This window comes from Platalea leucorodia (genome assembly GCF_965183815.1).
Source record: "Platalea leucorodia genome assembly, chromosome: 3".
Taxonomy (NCBI): domain Eukaryota; kingdom Metazoa; phylum Chordata; class Aves; order Pelecaniformes; family Threskiornithidae; genus Platalea; species Platalea leucorodia.
The window spans coordinates 41,234,683-41,249,761 of record NC_138825.1 but is presented as its reverse complement, the minus strand read 5'-3'; the positions used below and the strand labels follow the sequence as shown (position 1 = coordinate 41,249,761).

The following is a 15,079-nucleotide window of genomic DNA, read 5'->3' as shown; positions in this document are numbered from 1 at the left end:
CCCATTGCCCCCATCTTTGATTTCTATCAACTCTGCAAAGTAAATAACGTATGTAAAAGTACTTACTAAGATTTTAAATAAGGCACTGTTTCATCATTATACAAGTGAATGTTTTAAGAAAAAAAGTCTATGTAACAATGCAGAATTTCGAACTGTTCCTAGGACTTGTAATCATTTGCAAAACGCTCAGAACTGACCAGCCCAGGGGCTGCACTGCTCCTGGGCTAAGCCCAGCCCTTTAGTACCATTTACCACCTCAGCACCCTGTTAACTGTAGCTACGTAGCTTTTAGATAATTCAAAGGTCAGAAAGAAGTTTAAATCCATCTGACACGGAGATTACTCCATTAAAGGCTAATCTAAAAATTCATTAATCGCATCTTCACCTTTCCATCAGAGCAATCAACTAATTGTCACTGAAGTTCAACATGGGAATTGTTAATATTGCCTTGCTGAACTTGATCACAACTTGTAAAGATTTTGACGAAGCCCATGGCTTAAAAATCTAACTGCAGCCATTGACATTTCTGGTTTTCAGCATGTATTTAAGCAGAGAAGTGGGGTAGGGAGTAGGAGGTGGAGCAGAGGAAAGAGTGAGAAAAATGAACACCAGGTTATTCATGCTGACTTATGTTCCTGGCCCTCAGCAGCAAAATTCTTCCTATTTAGTCCTGCTTCTAAATAGTAGGGCACTTGCTTGGTTTTGTTATCTAGACATTTTCATATAAGTAGAAAGAAAATTGAGAAAGTCAAAGTGTTACTTAATTTGACCACAAAATTAATAGAGCAGATACAGCGCTAGTTACATTTGTATTGACTCAGATCTTTGGGGCTAGTTCAGTTGGCAACATCCCTACTGAACAGAGCCATCCTGAACTGATTTCTCAATGGGAAATCCCAGCTAACATAAAAGCAAACAATGAAAAACCAAACCAAAACAAAAAAAAACCAAAGTATGAGATATTTTTAACTTGGAGAAGAAATACAAGTGCAGTATGGGAAAACAAATGTGTAACTTTAATATCAACAACAGCAGAAAACTGTATCATCATTACATGAAAAGGTAAAGGTATTTCTTGAATAAAGTTTGCTAAATACTTGAAAACGAAATAATCATAGGCCTAAGTAAAGGTATGACTCATATTTTAAGAACGTTTAAAATATGCCCTGCGACAAATTTGCTGAAATCTGCATAGACTCAAAAGTTGAGGCAAAACAAAACCTTACATATCAGATCATCCAATATAAGTTTTAAAAATGTTAACATCCTAGTTGCTTTCTTGAAGGTAAACAGACCATAAAGAGAATCTTCTGTACAATTCTAATAAATTATATCTTATTTAGTTGCAACAGGAAGTGACTGTTATGAGAGAAAGTGCCTGTTACCAGGTTTAAAATCTATCAAGATCTTAGTCTTATCTAGAAGGTGCATTAACTGGAATGCAGGCACCTAAAACTACTGAAGAAGAGTTCAAGGACAGCACGGGGAGAATACCAACATGCCTAAAACAGGTCAGCCATCCAACAGTTCAGGTTTCAAAGAGAGTCCTCCCTTCTGTAAGGAATAACTGGAGATAAGCAGACTCTGCTCTAAGAATCAGAGCTGACAGGGTAAGTACACTCATTTAGTCACTTCAGGGAAGAACAGAAGCCTTCGCTTACTTACATACACACTCACCAGAACTAAACCTGTAGAAAAGGAGACGGTTCTAGCAGATGCCCTTAGAGACCCAGCGCACATCTCCCTGATCACTTACTCCCTCTTCTCCTCTTAGGACAACACTTTAGATATCGCATTTGGCTTCTACTAGGTACCCAGGGTCTCTTAATCAGAAAAGCGAACAGGTTTTTGATCATCTACTGAGTTATGCAGCTGACATTCTGCCTGGAGAAAAACCATTAGAAGAGCATGACTCGCACTTCCAAGCTCGTCTGAAGACAGCTGATGACTTTGGACAAAAGCTAATCACAAGAAGATATAAATATTGAATGATGTGTAAGTACCAGTTTATCCATGAGCACAGCTGTACCTGTCTTCGCCCTGCAAACTATAGCCAGACACAGGACATGTAATTTAAAAGCAATTGCAAAATACTATGGCTTCATAAGTATCCATATATTTCTTTCATAGACATATTTCTTTGAAGAACATTTCTTCTGAATGGTTCCCCAGCATGAATCACGGTCAGACTACTTTTTCAAGACCTCTGTGCAAACACACACACAAAAAAACCCTAGTTTTGTCTTGAAATGACCAATATTCCAATCCCTCTTCAAGGCCTATACATGAATATTTATCATCTGCCCTTTATTTATTTTGTATTTTAATTAACAAATGGGTGAACACTTTTGAATACTAAAGTAAACAGTGGTATCGGTGAACAGTTCACTTAGCTGCTCAAGTGGTTTAATGGCTCTCAAGATGCACTCTAGGTGCTCTCTTATAACTGCGTTCCTTCTATATAATCTGCTTAAAGACAGAAAAACATTTTAGTCCATACTTCTTAATAGACATGTGCTTACTGAGCTGCTTTGAAAGAGAAATCTTCCATACAAAAAATGCTAAAACACAGTAGAGTATGTGAAAAGAAAAAACACTTCCACGTGTCTTCTAACTTATCAGCTCTGCATTAAAAAAAAAAAAAAAGTATGAGCAATATTAAATTACTTTGAAGATATTTGGAGTGTATATTTATCAAATACCTCAACACAAACAAACAACAGCAAATTTACATCTGAAATTCATTAATTCAAGTGAAAAGAAATTCCATGAGAAAGGAGAAGTCCAGGCAGGCTAACCAAACCACAAGATATCCTGACAATTTAATGAAATGGAGCTGCGGTACTTAAAAAAGCAGTGAATCTGCCATAGAGAATTAATCAGTTTGTACCCTGCTTCCTGCTGAGTTAATGTAAGCTAAATTATTATTTTGCTTAAATTTACACCCTTCTAAACTGAAAAACATGTTCTTTTAGGATCTGTTTATTAGACAATAAGAAGTCTCTAATTTCAGCCACTACAGCAAAGAAAGCCAAGTAATTCCTACATCATTTTAATTCTAGTCAAAGTTTTTAAAGCTACTTGAGAAAACGAGCACTATAATATGTATCTCACAGTTATTTACAGACAATAAATACATATACACACACACAAAATACAAATTTAGAACCAGTTTTAGGTTGTTGGGGTCTGCTTTTTTAATAACTGCCGAGAGAATACACCCAAAAGATGAAATAAGACTGCAGTACATTCTTGAAGCACATGAAAATGCAATCTGATCCTCATGCAAAAAGCACCCTCATAACATGCAACTCTTTAATTAATACTGTATTTAATAATACACTGGCTAACAACAGTAACAAAGAATGCTTAATGAAGGTTTGTTTAGAACATGACCCTCGCGGCTGGCTCTGTATTCTCCTCTCTACTGCAACCTTAATGATTTTTCTTTTTTGCCTTTGACAGCTAGTAACAAGAATCCTGCCTTCAGGACATTTCACAAAATATGTTTATTCTAGTGATACAATGTTTGTAGTTTTGATACTGCTGAGGAGCTCCACAAAGAAAAGCTTTCTAAGAAACCACGAGTAGTCAACGAATCCATGTTAGACAAATGTATCACTCAAAGTTCATAATTTTTTTACCTCAACTCAGAATGCAAACTCTCTCTTCAAACATATACTTCACCTCAGATTCAATGGTTGCTTTTGTTAGTCCCACCACCTGTAATCCTTAAGCATATGGAAATTTAGCCATTCTTGAAAAATTATTCAGTAATTTAAAATTAATCTTATTATTAAAAAAACTATTTTTTTAAAAAATCACTTTGGTGAAACATCTACATTTTTCAATATGTAAATGGTTTTAGAGGTGTGAAGGAAATGTCTTTAATATACAGCGCTGATAAGCAACAGAAACCTGAGTTCAAAAACTTGCTTCCTTAAAAGAAGCAACAGCTGCCACACAGACATAAGTGAGATTTAAGGGAAGGGGGGGGAAGAAAAAACCCTCCAAACCCCCTTCAAGCAGAGAACACCAAAAATCTGCCTCTTGTCTCTGTCATCAATTTACTAAAATGGATTTAATAGAAATAATATACAAACAATGTTCTCGCTTTTTTTATTTCTTTTTTAAGGCACTTTTTTGTTAAATCAAACTCCAGTTCCCCCACACTAACATTTAATAAACAGATGGGGAAAAAACTGAATTTAGCTAAGAGCATTAAACAAAATTATATAAAAGTAAATAAAACAAATTAACCATCTGCAATTTTTCTTTAAAAGAAACAACTGTAATTAATGTCAGGTCAAGTAAAATATCAGAAGTAATGCCAGTGGTTTTGAGATTGAATTTACTTACCTTGGCCCTCTGAGGGCAGTGTTACCTAACACATGATTAGAAGCATCATCAGACTATTTGATTAAGTCAGTAGACACTAGTAGATGTAAAGCACTTCTGTTAAATATTTACTTACTTCTGATTTCATGATAACAAATTTGCAATAGAGTTCAAAGCTACTGTAAAAAATAAATGTTTATAAAAATTAAAAAGTATACCTGTCCTCATGATTTGATACAGGTCCTTCAATCTAATGTAAATGTGTAATTATACATCATGCAAAAGATTTGACAAAATCTTACTGCATACCAAAAAATTAAACAAAACTGTGATTTTTCCTAACGTGCCTTAGCATTTTAAAAGCTATTTTTATTATATATCCCCTCCCAAGTATTTGCCAGCAGTTCAAAGAAAAGCAGAATTTGGAACTAACGCTTTTTGATTCTGTCTTTTATACCGTGAGACAGTGATTATTTATTTATAATAACTGTTTTCCCACAGTTCCCAGTAATGCTAAATGACATTTTGAGCACAATTGTACTTATATTAGACAAATTAATTTTTCCAGTCACAACTGGGAAATAGGAAACATTTCATGCTATGTGTGGGCATCGGCTTATACCACAGCTAAGCTTCTGTTAAGTTTCCTGCAAATTGGGGAATTAAGGTGAGAAACTTCAAGTGCCCTTCACTGTCCGTGACGGCGCAATGATCCAGTGCAGATATAAAGACTGGTCAATTTATGTTCAGCTACTCACAGCTGTGTGGCCAGAAACCAGCGAAAACCACACAGATGTTAAGATTTTGCAGAAGGCAGCGAGCGGCCTTGGGAACAAGTTCCTCAGCTGAGCGAGGGGAGAGGAAAGCAGGGACAACCCTCTCCTCCATGCCAGCCAAGATGCACTGAAGAGCAGGCAAACGATGGGATCTTTTTTCCTGAAGCAGTAGTAGGTAGCGATCAAAGACAAGGGCTCCTACCAGTAAAACAAAGTAATTCCAAGTGGAGCGGTGGATTCCCCAGGCAGGGCGAAGCCACAGCGCGGCTCTCCGTGGTCTCAGCACCCACCTCTGCAGCTAAAGCTACGGGGAGGACCAAGCTTCTCAATGGGAAGTTTTTCCCTGCTCTTACTGTGGGGTTTTCTTCCCCCCAGGCTCTGAATGCAACCTACAAATGTGTTCCAGCTAGAGGTTCACTAGGGTTCAAATCATCACCCACCCTGACTTTCTCATTACGACTATTGGAGTGAGTCAGTGTCCTATCCTGTATAAATGCAGCAGTACTTCAGCTCCTGCTGTTTATTCCACCCTTTCCTATTGCATTAATAATCTTTTCTCAAAAATATCTAAAAACCTAGAGGAAAATATTCAATAACAGAGAGACATGCTGCTATTCAAACATCAATGCGGTTTTCAAATTGGGCATCTACAATATCCACACAAAATTACTGATGTGTTTCGGCATCTCATGGAAGATAAATGTTCACAGCACATACTCAATTTTCATACGCACAAAATTTTGTCCTTTTAAAAAATCGTACCAGAAATACTGAGTTAGCTGACATCCTGACAAATTGCGAATTGACCTTTACCATGTCCATTTTGAGCCAACAGGAAGAAAAACTTGCCAGTTTCAACATCACTCTCACTTCCCCTTCATTCTTGAAGGATAAGAATTAGAACAATAAATAAATTAAATGGAAGCTGATATTAACACATGCTGTCTGGAATAACAGAGTCCTGTAGTGCATCAGTATCCCTGAACAACAAAGGAGATCAATATTTTCTAAATATGCCTGCTATTCAGGAATGGAAAACCAAAGTCTATACCCCAGAAATATTTAGGGACACTGCTCACATTTTAAAATTTCTCTCTTGCATAAGGCTTTATAGGATCAAAGCCCAAAATGCTACACTATTTAGCTGCTTCTCAAAGCAGTTTTGTAGTTTTTAATAGTATTGAGATGTATTTGTGGTAAATGCCAAAAAATGTTTTAGAATATTGCCTCACATATTTTTTTTATAGCTAAGAACCTTCACGTTCTCAGTACTTTTAAATATTTATAATTTTTTATATAAGACTATCAGCATCAAGTGGTACTTTGTATCTAAGAAAAAATATTACTTTCCTTTCTTCTGTTTTTATCAAGTGCTAGTAGACCATAGGATCTTTTTCAGATTTTGAAAGTATTTTAAGCGTAGGACAAGCATACAAATATTCATCTATAAATTACACTGAATAAGACACTCAGCTACAGCACCAATGGTTTAAATTCATGTACAAATGTATATATTAAATCAGTTTATTAAATTTTAAATGCTTTTTACATGTAGCTAACGTGAATTATACGTCTTAATATTCTCTACTTACAACTTTTTGTAAAACAGCCAACTCTAGTTTACACAAGAAATCTCAAACTTTCCATTGTTTGCAAAAGAGTATGATAAGTTTGACAATAGCATTATCATTCAGCTGAGTTTCTTTGACAGATTAATGTGTTGTCAAAAATTATATGACTTTCTCCTCTGAGAACTGGTATACTTGCTAGCATGTTTTCGCAAAGCAAACTGTCTCCCTTTTAAAACTGGCACATTGCAATAATTTTAAAATAGCCCTTCTGAAATTTCTCCTTGTCACTAGGTGTGCTCCTAGCCCCAGGTGCGAAGAAGCTAGCACCAACATCGTTCACCTAGGTTTCTTGCTCAAGCACATCACTAAAGTCAGCCCTTTTGCTTTATCATTTAGCCTGCATCATTTGCAAACAACCAGTCTGAGATATGCAGAAGCATTCCTCAAACTGCTCAAGTTGAAAGAACAGCTCCATTACTGCTGTATGCATCAGGAGAACTCTTTGGTTGCATGAAATGCTTCACGATAAGCAGCAATGAAGCACTACCCAGAATAACTTTGACGTCACACCACCAACGACAGAACACAGAAAACGCACAATTCTGCAGAGGAGAACCGACAACTCAACTAACAGGCAAAAAGCAATTCTCCATTTGCAGTGCTGTTGACCTCTGTCTAGGCTCAGATGCAGAAACCAGTACTTGGGTAGGAGGCAGCCACACCTGAATTTTTAGTTAAAATTAAGTTGACATAATCCAAAACTGACTTCTTCCACTCAGCCATGGTGATGATAAAAGGGGACATCAAATGCTCCCGCTAGTAGTTATTGTTATCAATGATCTACAGACCTGATGCTTATTGGAACTAAGATGGAAGATACAAGAAAAGGGGTTCCTTCACTTCTGGTGAGGGGGTGGTGGGAAGGGGTGGATAGGTTCATTCAGATAATGTTTAAGTCATGCTGTGACTGATGAAAAAACTCTCATACATACCGGTAACTGGAAGACATGCCTGCAACCTCAACCACTATTTCATCTTCCATTTTTCAGTTCAATACAGATATCAGAATGTTGAACTCTCACACAATATTTAAGAAGAAAATGCATTATATTAAAGTTTCCATTTTTATCTTTAAAGTGAGACATTACCTGGATAAGACAATGCTTTCATTTAGCCTTTTGGGGCTAACTTAATTTCCCTCCATGCTTGCATCCTTTTTCACGTTTCTTTCACAATATCCTGGAAAGTCATAATCAGCATAAATCACCAAACAAAAAATAAGAAAGGATTTTAATGGAAGAAAGAAAACCATATTCCTATAGAGCAATCAAAATTTATTTTATGTGCAACTGTCAAACAGGAAAATACAAGTTGTGCCTGACCAGCTCCTTGCCTTTGGAGAAAGAACCGAAAATAAGATCAAGTGAAAGAGAAAATTAGTTGCTAATCTCATTCTAACCCCTAGCATTTACTTGTCTACTATATAATACCAGACAATCACCGATTGGCACTTTCTGCATAAGAAAAGCTCAGGATGCAATAGCAGTGGTATGCAACGTATCAGTCTTGAGGTAGACAGACAAAGCTATGTAAAAGCTTGTATAGCACCTGTCCACCAAATGTCTGAGACTGAAATAACCGCATTACTCTTTCTACTTCCACAAGTACCAAATTTATCAAGTTGTTTTTTTTTTTTTTAAAACCCACCACATGGAGAAATCAAAAGTTTTCTTCCCTACAAGAAAAGGCTCTTTTTAGGAATAAACAACGGAGGCATGGAAGATATTAAACTCCTGAACTAATTAACAGAAGTAAAGGAGGCGGTGGGGGACAATGATAATTAATATGTACCCTCCTCCTAACCAAATCTCCACATACATTCATTCTGTATATGCACACACAACAGCAGCATCATAAACCGTCTCAAGTTCTTGCCATTATTCAGTTCGACATCTGCACATGTTTATGCGTCTCTCCAAACAACCTCTTGAACACCCTGCTGGAGCTGTCATTTTTTTCTTCTCCCTATCTGGCAGATGGCAAGTCAACAATCGGCATCAACAGCAGCCGAATATCTCCCCCCTCCATCCGACCCCCCTAAACAGACACAATAATAACTTCTTTGTGCTTCCCCACAATGCAGCTGCTTAAACCATTTCGCTACAAGGCTGCTTTGCCTTAATAAAAAAAAAAAAAAAAAAAAAAAAAAAAATCCCTTCTGTCAAGTCTAAAAAGCAGCATAATGTTAAGCAAGCTAAAGCCACAGCACAGCTGCAAACGGGCAGACACATTGACAGCTCCTCCCTTAACAAAGCCCTGTGAATTGAAGGGGGTTCATCTGAGGCTCACACAGTAATTAGTATAAAAAAGTCCGACAGCCTCTATTATGCTAGGAAAAAAAAACTGGACAGAACTGGGCTGCTGTTTTGCGTCAAGAGTTCTGCTGCAGAGTAGATAAATCATGTTGGGTTTTTTTCCTCTCTTTTTAAAGACAGTAATAAGGAGGATGAGAGAAGCTAATTTGAAAACTTGGACACAGTAATTGTACCATATGGTGAGCATTTATCCCTTCTGAAATACACGCTAACAGTCACTTACATGCACAGTGCTTTGTTTTACAGTTGTTATTCTCTCTACCATATTCATAAAATGGATCTGAATATCCGATACTCCAGAGAAGTTGTGTGTAATTAGCAGCAAAACTGCCTGAGCTTAATATATTGGCCTACCATAGCAATCTAGTTAATTGCAGAAAATCCCATGCCCCCAAATTTAAAGTGTCCACTTCAAGGATTTTTTATTTCTCTCAAACTGGTGAAATATCACACATAATAAAGTTCAGAGAAGTCATTTATTGACACTAATACTCCTTGATACTGTTGGCTCTAAAACGCATGAGCGGGAGGTATTTTCCTTTTCATCCATGCAGTATAGAGAAATTAATTCAAGAACCATTTAACAGTAACCACAAAATACTTCAGTTCTATCACACTTGGGAAAGGAATTGCTCCGTAAACTTAAAGGTGAAACTGAACTTCGGTGCGGGGCACGGGAGGGAGACAAAGACTTCAAATCCACTCCCCCACCTCCACCCCCATATTCTTCCTGGATCATATTTTCCTGTATTTTTGTTAGCAATCCAAATGCTTCATTCATAAGGACCTTCAAAATTTGGAAAATATACCATCCAGCCCTCAGGGTCTGCTTGCTCTTTACCACCATACTTCCAGCTTTTCACCCTGTTCATGCCACCAAATCATCCTGGAATCACAGAAGATAAGGAACCAGTTGAGCGGAGCTGTGAAAACGTGGGCTTCTTTAAATAAAGGGAACGCTGTAGCTAAATGACAAAATAACTAAATCTTAGAAGTACTGCTTACAGAAAATAAGATTTAGTGAACTTCCAAGCAAGGGAAATAAAAAACTCAAGCAAAGTAAAAGATGAAAATTTGGTGGAAAAATTAACCAGACATAAAACGAAGTCTGCAACTAAGGATAATGGTATTTGCAAAGAACCAGAATGGTTTCTTTCTATCAGTCTTTACCTCAGAAGACAACAACATAAATCTGCTTCAGGTAACAGACAAATGCTTTCGCTGTCTCTGGTTCAAAAAGGAGGTATTGGAGCAGAGCGCCAGGTACTAAGGAGTCCCAGAACTAGGCGGAATACATCCACAATGACTAAGAAATCGTAAGTGAGGCGAAAACTACTGGCAAAAACCAGCTACCCTTCAATGATGGCAGTTAAACTGAAAGATTATAAATGGAGAATTATACCCCACACCCCCAAGAACAAAAAAGGTTAAAAAAACCAAAAAAAACAACCTTTACAATTTTAAGTCAATTGGCTGGATGGTAATTGAAGAAAACTGTTTATAATTCTGTTTTTAATCATACACTTAAATAACGCAAACTGACATAAGATAAACAAGGCAGCACTGCCTTTGAGTAGAAAAAACATACCCATCATACATATGGGATTTCTTTAAGAATGTCAAGAAAATAAAATGGATAAAGACTAACTGACACAATTTATTTCAACTTTTTAAAAGCTTTTAATAAGTTTAAGGAAACAGTAGTTGTGTGGAAGAATAAAAGCTGTGTGGTAGAACAGAACAGAAATAGGAAACCGGTAAATGCAAGAGAGCAAAATTGGATTACGTAGTCAAATTTCAATCCGTGATACTCTACAGTTCTCTGTTAGGAACATTTTTAGTTAATACACACAGCAACGATCTGGGATCACCACTGCATATACAGCAAGACACTAAAACTATTCAAGTTTATTAAGAATGTGAAGAATTTCAGAGTGGCAAAGCTATGCCAGTGAGCTGAGAAACACCAGATGAAATACAGTGAAAGAATTACTTGAATTATTAAACAGTTACAGGAATAACCTGAAATACTCATACAGCATGTTTACTTTTAAATTAACCACTAAACAGCAATTAATGTAACCTTTTCTTAAGTATGCAGTATTAAGAAGAAAGAAAGAAAAATATTATCAATTGTAAAGTTACACAATTTTGGGAACACTGAAAATATTATTATTCCATGATAAACAAATAAATTACAGTTTTGCTAACTATATTAAAAAAAAAAAGACAAGAGAACAGAAGGGCTGCAGAGGCAAAACACAGGGAAAAAAAACAGAGTTAGAGAGAAGTAGAGTGAGGAGAGAGAGACTGGATTAGCCTTCGGTTTCAAAGGAAGGACTACGACAAAAGGATTTAAGAACACAAATGGCCAATAGTAGAATATCAGTCATCTCATAGGAACACATTTTCAGAAGAGTTCAGGAACAGATTGTCAAACATTCAGCATCTACAGTTCTAGCTGGATTGTGTAACATCACCACGCAACTAGCTCCCACCAATTCAGCACCCAACACCTATTAGCACCTTTAGAAAAAGCCAGCCACTCCCTGAACGCTGCGAGGCATCTCCAAACTTGTGTGAGGAGTTTTTCTTAAAAAATTAAAATCTCACATTCAGGAAATGGGAGTAAACATTCAACATAGGCAGGTTCTTCCTTTAATTGCTATGCATTTTTGTCCGAGCACAAATCTGGTACTAGCCAAGGAGTACTGAAGGTGAATTAAAGTCCCAGTCCTTGGCCACTTCCGTTCACCTTACATACAATCCACTACCAGCACAGGGCATTTGGGAAAGTGAGGAACGCGTGCAAAGGAACTGTGCAGTGCATCCCATGTCCCGCTCCACTGCATCACCACTGGCATCCACGCAGCTGAGGCAGGTCTACAAAACAATCTAACCGAAAACACATGCCAAGAAAATAGGTTTTGACCAGATCAAAACAATTTCAGCTCACTGTACAGCTAGTATCAGCACAAAGGAGAGACGGGGAATAATTGGCTGCAGGCAAGAAAGATGCAAGGGAGAAGGGGCATCAGCATGAACTTATCCAAGATTAAATACTGATTAATCGGACTGCTGGTCTAACATGTGATTGCAATTCTTGTTTTCCAGTTCAGCTAGAAAATCAGGTTCAAGTGATTCAAATTTCTAAGATCAACTGCATCTCTAAGCAACAATGCCACAATAATTCTGACACAATATTAAACCAAGAATTTCCCTAATATAATTTCATATTCTATACAAGCAAAATACATACACGTCAGAATATATTCTGACATTTTCTTTACACATGCACACAGAAATTATAGATAAAAATATATAGACTAAGGAATATGTACAAATCTCTGTAGACTGGCAAATAATTGAAAAATCACTTAAAATTCACAATTTGAAAAAAGCTGGAGATACAATACTTTGACACGTATTTGTGAAGTAGTTATTACAATTTAATGATATTAAGAAAATCTTAGCAACACAGGGATCCCAATATAAATTGACATTTTGAGTTAGCTGTGCGATACTTCCCATACTAGAAACAGTGCCAAGAAGATAAGAACAATTTGATCAGTAAAGTATTTTCTTAAATTTGCAGACTATAATTAAAGTAATAGAAGCTAAAAAAAAACAACTCAAGTTTTTAACCTCAGGATTCTACATATTTCTAAAGTATTTCACTGCCTTAAAATGAATAAAACTGCTCATAAGACCCACATAAGAATCATAATACCGTTCAATTTTAATATACATATTTTACAGTATTTTATCTTGCATGATTTTATTATATTACAATTGCAATAAATATTCAGGCAAGTGAGGTGTTAAAGAGTCTTAGGCTTCAAGTTTTCCACTCCGAATTAAACGAAAGCTTGACTGAGAAGCAGAAATGCAAAATTCTGGACCCTGCAGTTTTACTAGCACAAAATTTTTGCCTCGTTTTCAGTCACTTTAGAAACTTTTAAAACAGAGCTATAAATTATGAACCCCAGAATTCCAGCCACAAGATGGAACTGAAAGATGACTAACCTGGATAAGACAGAAATTTATCTAGCCAATCTCAGGATGAGGTTTGTTGCTGTTTTTCCGCTAACAGACGCACATTTTGTGGTTTCTCCACTATGAGCATACATTTTTTCCTCATCTGAATTACTGAAAAGTTTTTAATGACTTAGCCTCCAAAATAGTTTTGATGCAAAAGGCAGCCTAATAACTTATAGGATGACCTTAAATAGATCTCAGCAAACTCTACAATTATTTTGTTCAATGCAGAAGTCAAATTTCATACAAGAGAAAACATTGATAATTTCCTCCTACATCTGGCCTTTCTGAAATTCTGATTATACATACAATAATTAACTGGCACTAAATATTTAACATTTGTGACACCAAAATAGTAGGGACCTATAAGGAACTGTAATTTTCAAAAAATATATTTGCGTTACTATTGAATTAACTAAAAAAATTTGATATGGTTTTATTGGACATTTTTTTCCTCTAGAAAGTAAAGAGCACAATTTTCTAATTAATAAAAACAAAATGGAAACTGACTTACAACACTGACTTCAAAATCCTTGTGAAAGTCTGTACTGGTGATGTCACAAATGCTGTCACATCTGAGCGGGTATTGTCTGTAGAAGGTTCAGAAATGTCCATTTTAATCAAAACATTTATTAGAGGTAGTTGTGTCTTTTGTTTTTATTTTAATGAATTACAGAACTCCTTAAGAATCGTGGTTGCAACTCCCTTTAAAAATAATAAATTAGGTAAAATATAAATAGCTGAAATATAAGGATCTGATCTATAATAGATATAGAAACCCATGTAAGAGTGATGGAAATCCATACTTTAGGCTTCCATCAGCCTTTAATAATGATGTTTGCATAATAGCGGTGTAACACACACACATTTTCTAATTTGCTTACAATTTCCTCAGAGTACTAAAATGCCAGTGATAAAGTACTACAAGACAGAAAACACAATTTCTCCAAGCTTGCAGTTATTTTTAAATTAAACCTTTTAACTTCGTGATACTTCGAAGCCACGTATTATCTTCCATTTCTCCCCACTGCAAAACACTAAACTACTAAACAATTATTTTTCTTACATCAAGAAATCCTCACATCACTGGTCCAAATCCCAGAGACAGAGATTTAAAAGAGATGGGGACACTTGTTCACTTCGATGCAAGCTGTAAGTGTCTGAAAAAAACTCTTTTCCTTCTCTCCTTTCTCCCTGTGCAATTTGGGAGCATGGCACCGCCAGAAGGACCATGCTGTGCTATGGGAAGGGATTTGAGCTGCGTAGGTGCCTGAAGAACTCTTAAACGTTCATCTTCCTATTTGGAGCATTTATAGCATAACTATTTATATACTTAAGTTTCTTTTGATGCAAGTCATCTACATTCTATAATCATTCCTTATGTCCCCAGTAAAGATAACCAAACAAAGAAAGAAGCCTTTCCAATAAAGACTTAGAGCGAGAAAAATAAATTCAGGTAAAGAACTTCTTAAAACATCTTTTAAAATTTCCTATCTGTGACATAAGAACTGGTACAAATGACACAGAATAAAGCTATGCTTTTATTTCAAATTCCAAAGAGAAAAAAAAAAAAAACATCTCATGCCAGAATGAGGTATGAGGACATATGGGCAGTCTATCACCTGACTACCAAACAACAGTACTAAAGCTGACACATGTTTGTTAATCCCGAGAGGTAAAACGCTGCTTTGTCTTCCAGGGGTCGTGCTGCAGATGAGTGCCCGTTATGATGGTGATGCATTTTCCCATGCTGACATTCCCCAGGGAATTTGAGTTCCCCATCCGGGAGAAGCGACACAAATTTTTCACCTCCTCTAAGAGTCTTCCTTATTTTTGTTTACCAAGTGTGCACATAAGAATAGCAAGCATCAGCAGCACAGCTGAAACAGTTTTAACCAAAGCTTTTCTTCTGGATGTCTACAGTTTAATTCAGTTAAATTTTATACCAAGACTATTTAGTTTTCAGTGACAGCTTGATCTT

The 15,079-nt window shown here is 36.4% G+C and overlaps 1 protein-coding gene across 1 annotated transcript in view; it reads right to left on the bottom strand.

Annotated features, from left to right (window-relative positions):
- The window catches only part of AKT3 (AKT serine/threonine kinase 3), a gene marked incomplete at its 3' end in the record, with an annotated part of 150,693 nt that overhangs the window by 69,327 nt on the left and 66,287 nt on the right, over positions 1 to 15,079 (bottom strand). The window lies entirely within an intron of this gene.